Genomic DNA, 6,224 nt, shown 5'->3' on the forward strand with positions numbered 1-6,224 from the left:
AATCTGGGCTCCATCAATCCATATATAACCCTTGGGCCCCCATGAAGTAAGGCCCGGTTCGGAAGATCAGGTCTTGATCATCCTTGTTCTCGAAAAAGAAGGTAAACAGCCATTTTTTTTGCAGAAATCTGAAGTGACAGAACCCTTGATCATGGGGTTTCAATTTTTTTCAATCCACAACCTCATAAAATGTGGGGAGGGTAATATCCCCATGAATTGGCCTAGTAAGCCAGGTTCAACTAGTTGCAGGGCTAATGCGCTTGACATTGGTGCAAAAACATCGATCTTTGGAAAATTTTCTAGCTTTTTGACAAAACGGAAGGCTTTTCCTTTTGATACCGTGGCCCATTTGTGACCAATGAGTTAAAAGCAATGATATCTAGAGCATGGGGTGGGGGCAGAGATGGAGACCCACCTGATTTGGTCATCGAACTGCAGGAAAGTGTTGTGGTAAGTGAAACCCATAGAGTTGCAGATCTCCTGGAGTCTTAGTTTGTCTATAAATTAAATTGTGAAAAAACATATTTTAACTATTTACTCTATAAAATGTATTATTTTAATTTAAAATTTTAACCACCATAAATCATTTTTTATTAAATAGATATGTTCTTAATATTTTTAAATATATTTAGAAAAACATATTTTTATATTTCTGATTAATATTTCATTATTGATTTATTTTTAATATAAAGTTTATAGTTTTTATAAAGTATTAAGTTTATGAAATATGCATAACAATCTTTACAAAATGTTAATGATTGGGTGTTTTTGGATAAATATTGGCATAGTCTAACTTTTAGACGAAATGACCTTTTTCATTGAAATCTCATGATACGATTTCAAGCAAGATTGTGATTTTTTTGTTCTTTAAAATATATTTTTGAATGCATAAATGTGTTTAGCACCTTGAAAAATCCCAAGGACACTCAAATTCCTCAAATTAAACAACTTAAACTCAAGTTTTTTCTACTAGATTTTGGTTAAAATTAACCAGAAAATATGTCCTAAAAAAAAAAACCATTTTATCTAGTAGTTGGTTACGTGATAAACATTTAATTTTTGAGAAAATATATAAATTTTAAAAAATGTATATAAATATTAATAATTAATTGTAATAAAATTTATGCAAAATAAAAATAAAAAGAATAATATAAATATTAATAATGTATTATAAACACATTTATATCAATTGTAGAGCTGAGGCTTCTGTGATCCATAACAAGTTTGCGATAGATTTTTCGGCGAAAATCACATGAGAAACCATTTGTCGATTTGTTTCGAACCAACTAGTGTGGTTCATCGTCAAGACAAGTTGAAGAAACAGATCCAGTCTAGCATGTTAAATAGTCTAAGAAGAGACTCCAACGGCTACAAAGGGATGACGGAGGAGTCTCTGCATCGTTTAAGAAAAGCTAGATCTGACTTCAACCTTGAAACCTGCAAGCGTGCCTGTTCAAATTGATGAACTTTGGTTGCAATGGCCAAATCTAAGCAGAGACTCCAACGGCTACAAAGGGATGACGGAGGAGTCTGTGCATCGTTTAAGGAAAGCTAGATCTGACTTGTTCAAATTGATGAACTTTGGTTGCAATGGCTTTGGCCATTGCAACCAAAGTTCATCAATTTGAACAGGCACGCTTGCAGGTTTCAAGGCTGAAGTCAGATCTAGCTTTTCTTAAACGATGCACAGACTCCTCCGTCATCCCTTTGTAGCCGTTGGAGTCTCTGCTTAAACTATTTAACATGCTAGACTGGATCTATTTCTTCAACTTGTCCTGACGATGAACCACACTAGTTGGTTCGAAACGCGTCGACAAATGGTTTCTCATGTGATTTTCGCCAAAAAATCTCTCGCAAACATTTATATCAAATAAAAATGTTGCATCAATATATTAGTTAATTTAGCTAAATTTTCATTTTTGCGCTGAGAGGCACATTCGATAACCCAATATGAGAGTGATATGTAATTTCGTCTGTATTCAACATGGATTTGACATGTGTCCCTTCTAAAATAAAAATAAAATATTATCTAAATAATCTTAAAAAAAAAACAATGTGGACTATAATAGGCGTAGTCTAACTTATAGACAAACCGACATTTTTCATGACATTTTTTCTCGTTAATTTTAATCAAAATCCAACAGAGATTTTTAAAATCTTGAGTTTAAATTGCTTAATCTGCATAATTCGAGTGCCCTAGGGGTTGTTCAGGGTGCTAAATCCATTAGTGCATTGAAAAATGTATTTTAAACAACAACGAAAAATTAAAATTGTATCGGAAGATTTTGGAATTCTGGCAAAAAAGACTATTTCATCTATAAGTTAGACTCCGTCAATTATAATAAAAAATAAAAATGTATAAACATGTTTAGTGTGTAGGATATTTGGTAAAAATATATACTTTTTAAAGATGCTTCAAAACACTTAAATAAATTGTTTGAATTTCTATATGAACTAATTTATTTCAAGATCAGTTTCATATATATGTATAGAGAGAGAAAAACAATGATGTTAAAGTTAACATTAATAAAATATTTCAATGCCCAAAAAAAATAATTGAAAGTAAAAAAATTCAATTAATACCTAATAAAAATAATAAAAACAAGATGTATAATTTATCGAATTTTTAATATAAAATTAACATGCATCATTTAAAAAATATTACTAATGATAAAAAAAGGTGTTGTCTACAAAGGCGTCAAATGTAACAACTCTGGTCAAAAATCCATGTAATAAAGTTAATAAATGCAAAATAATAACCAAGGTCATGGGACATGTATTCGAAGCTGAATGTTGGGGAAAAACATAAGTGATGGGGATCACTTGTGATTAATTAATGGAAAATGAAATTGGCAAAGGCAATGACAAAGGCTTTGAAAAGAAAAAGTGGCATTAATTGACATTTATTTATGAAAATAATGGAAATTAGGAGAAAATAGAGGTGAAAGGTTACATGTTTCGTGTGAGGGGGAAATGAAGGAAAATAATGGAAAATTGAAGAAAATAGAGGCCTCATTAATAAAAAGGCTTATGAGGATCAGTTTGTAGCTTTTTGTCAGTTCATTTTTGGAGCTCTCATTTTCTACTCTCTCTCTCATACTCTTGGACACTTAGAGTTTTCTTGGAGCACTCTTGGAGGAGTGTGGCATACTTGGGATTTGGAGCAAGAAGGAAAAGGAAGAGTAGGAAAGTGAAAGAGGACATCAGGATCAACAACTACAACGGGTTTTGCTTGCAGGTACCGAGTTGCATGTATGATTTCCTTGCTAGTTTTGGCATGCATGGCACATGCATGTGGTTTCTTGGTTATGATATGTCATTGGCATGAAGGATTGCCTGGATTGACAGTGGTTTTTCACAGTCTTTCCATTTCCTGGATAACCATGGTGTTATGGGTTTCTTTCCTTTTGTTTTTTGGTTGGTTCTCATGTTCCTTATGAATATGGGTTGAGTTACTAGTTCTTGGAGCCTTGGTTGGACAAATGCTCTGGAGCCCTTGGTGGGTTGAGTTGCTAGTCGTGGAAGTCCTCATTGGACAAACGCTCTGGAGCCCGACAACTGTGGGTTGAGTTACTAGTCTTGGAAGCCTTGGTTGGAACAAACGCTCTGGAGCCCTGGACAACTTGGGTAGAGACCGATCTGGTGATGGTTAGTGATGTCTGACCGTGATGTGAAATAATTGGTTGAGGTTTGAGGTGGTTTGGCCTCTGGAAGCCCTGGTTTGGTTTTGTTTGATTTGTTTCACAAGATACCACATTCATGCTTGGAATATGGCGCGGGGGTGATTGGCTGAAAGAGAGATTTGGTTCAGCCCAATCTATGGTCGGGTGGTACGTGGAAGTTGCTGACTTGGTTGGATTCTCATATGTTAATAATAACTCTTTTTCCCTGGTATTTTCATGAGTAAATGTGCTTGATATTATGTGGCTTTAATGGTTGTTTCCTCATTGATATATCCCTGGTTATTGGTTGGCTATAAGTATGTTTTATGACAGTTATGATGCATGGCTCTTATCATGTTTTTGTCAGTATATGAAATGTTAGTGAATGAATGACCTAATAGATAACATGACAACTACTGTGAGGAGATATCCGTCCTCTTTGATGATTCTTAGATAAGTATGAGGCCCCTATGATCATATCTGTTGTTGTGACCTACAGATTACATGTTTGTGACATGCTTGACGAAATGCATTTCATGGATTGTAGGGGTCAGGTCAAGTACTTGTTCAAGTGTTTGCATTAGTACCCTTGTTTCTATGTTCTTTATCATTTCTTGAAGTTTCATGAAGTTCTGAGCAGTGGCTTGAGTCCTAGCCCTGAAAAAGTGGCACAGAATCCGGGGTCGCTGACACAGAACTACCTAAAGAAAGCCACAGTCGCATGAATGCCCTGTTGTGGGAGCGACTGGAGGGTCTCGACCGCATGCATGCCTTGTCATGGGAGCTATTGAGGCTATAGGGCAGTGAAAAAGCAAGTTAATCAAGGGTTGGTCACCTGGGAGGGTTGGTTGGCTCTCGAAGGTTTTGTAGCATGTGTGGAAGGTCAAATTGGTCTTGTCATGTCGGTTCCACTTCCTTAACTGTACTTGGGGAGTTGAATCATATCATAGTAAATCTTCCTCACATGTTTACTCCAGTGGACTAGTTAGCTTGGGTAAATGTGGGAGGAGGGTGCTACATCAAATTTGTCCGGACAACAAAACATCGCCAGAATCTAGCCATTTTTTTCCAGAAAATATGTCAGTGTGAGTGCACGAATCTTGTTTTTTTATGGTCAAAATGGATTCAACACCATTAAAAACCCTTTTGGCACCCAAAATCTTGAAGCTTGACAGCTGTAACCCGGATTTCCAAAAATTTTCGTTGGATTTTATCAAAAATCATACCAGAATTTCCATTATTTTCAAGGAAAATTTGAAGCCTCATTAGACTACATGTAAACAAATTCGATGTGGGTCATATATAAAATATTTCAATGTCCATGTTAAGTAAAAACTATCTATATATTATAAAATAATTCGAAAAAATAAAATGTTGTGTTTAAATTTTTCAAGTAATCTCACTATTATACATTTTGGTCACTTTTTAGATATACATTTTTATTAATTTTGTATTAAAACAATCAATATTTCTTGGAATTGTAAGTTTAAAGCTAACTCGTATACATAATCCAAGAGGCCAAGGGGATTTTCAAGGTGTTGGATCCATTTATGCATTCAAAAATACAATTTAAAGAGAGAGTATTTAAAACATGTTAAAGAAAAATGAGACATATATATCTCACTTTATGCATTAGAATTTTAATAAAATTAAAAATAAAAATATTCCTATATATGAATATGTAAATTTATGTAAATATAAATAATATTAGTAAGGATTGGCATAGATTCATCTTAACTCTACATTTATAATTTCATCTCAACTCTACATTTACTAAACATTGAGAGTAATTAAATCTCTCAAAGTACAAACATTTCTTCATATTTTACACTTTAAAAAAAAATTGCATTTTGAAAAATTTGATCTCTTCATATTTAATAAAATCTAGAATTAAAATAAATCTCTACTAATAAATAAATTATATAAAATTAAAATTAGCTTACAACTAAAATCAACTTAAATGAATCAAGTATCAAATCAATTTCTCAAAAAACCTAAATAAAGTAGAGGAATCATTTATTAAACTATTCCAGTGAATTAGCCACTAGAATTTTTTTGTAAAAATAAAAATGAGTTAAGTATCAAATCAATTTCCAAGAAAACCTAGGTGAAGTAGGGAAATCATTAATTAAACCATTCAAATGAATTAGCCTCTGGAATTTGTGTAAAAATAGCTTAAACCATGTATATTTACGAAGTTCAAAATTTATTTTTATAATTAAAATTTTATGTTTATGTTTTAAATTTTTGAACACTAATTTTATTTAATTATTAATATTTTATTTAAATATTTACTATTTTATTATAAACATTATGTAAATAATTAAATAAATATGTATTTATATCATAAACATAATATTAATATTAATAATTAAATTAATATATATTTATATAATTTTAAAACTCTTTATCTAATTATTAATAATCATAATTAAAATATTTTTTTAAATTTTCATCTTTTCTTTATTACCCATTATATCAAAATATTTTGAAAAAAATTAAATACTCTGTAGAAATATGTGTTAGTATACTAAAGCGAGTCACATTTTCGAATGGTCTTAT

This window comes from Pinus tabuliformis, chromosome 9 (assembly GCF_031772625.1).
Source record: "Pinus tabuliformis cultivar Carrire ecotype Pingquan chromosome 9, CPIR1, whole genome shotgun sequence".
Classification (NCBI taxonomy): domain Eukaryota; kingdom Viridiplantae; phylum Streptophyta; class Pinopsida; order Pinales; family Pinaceae; genus Pinus; species Pinus tabuliformis.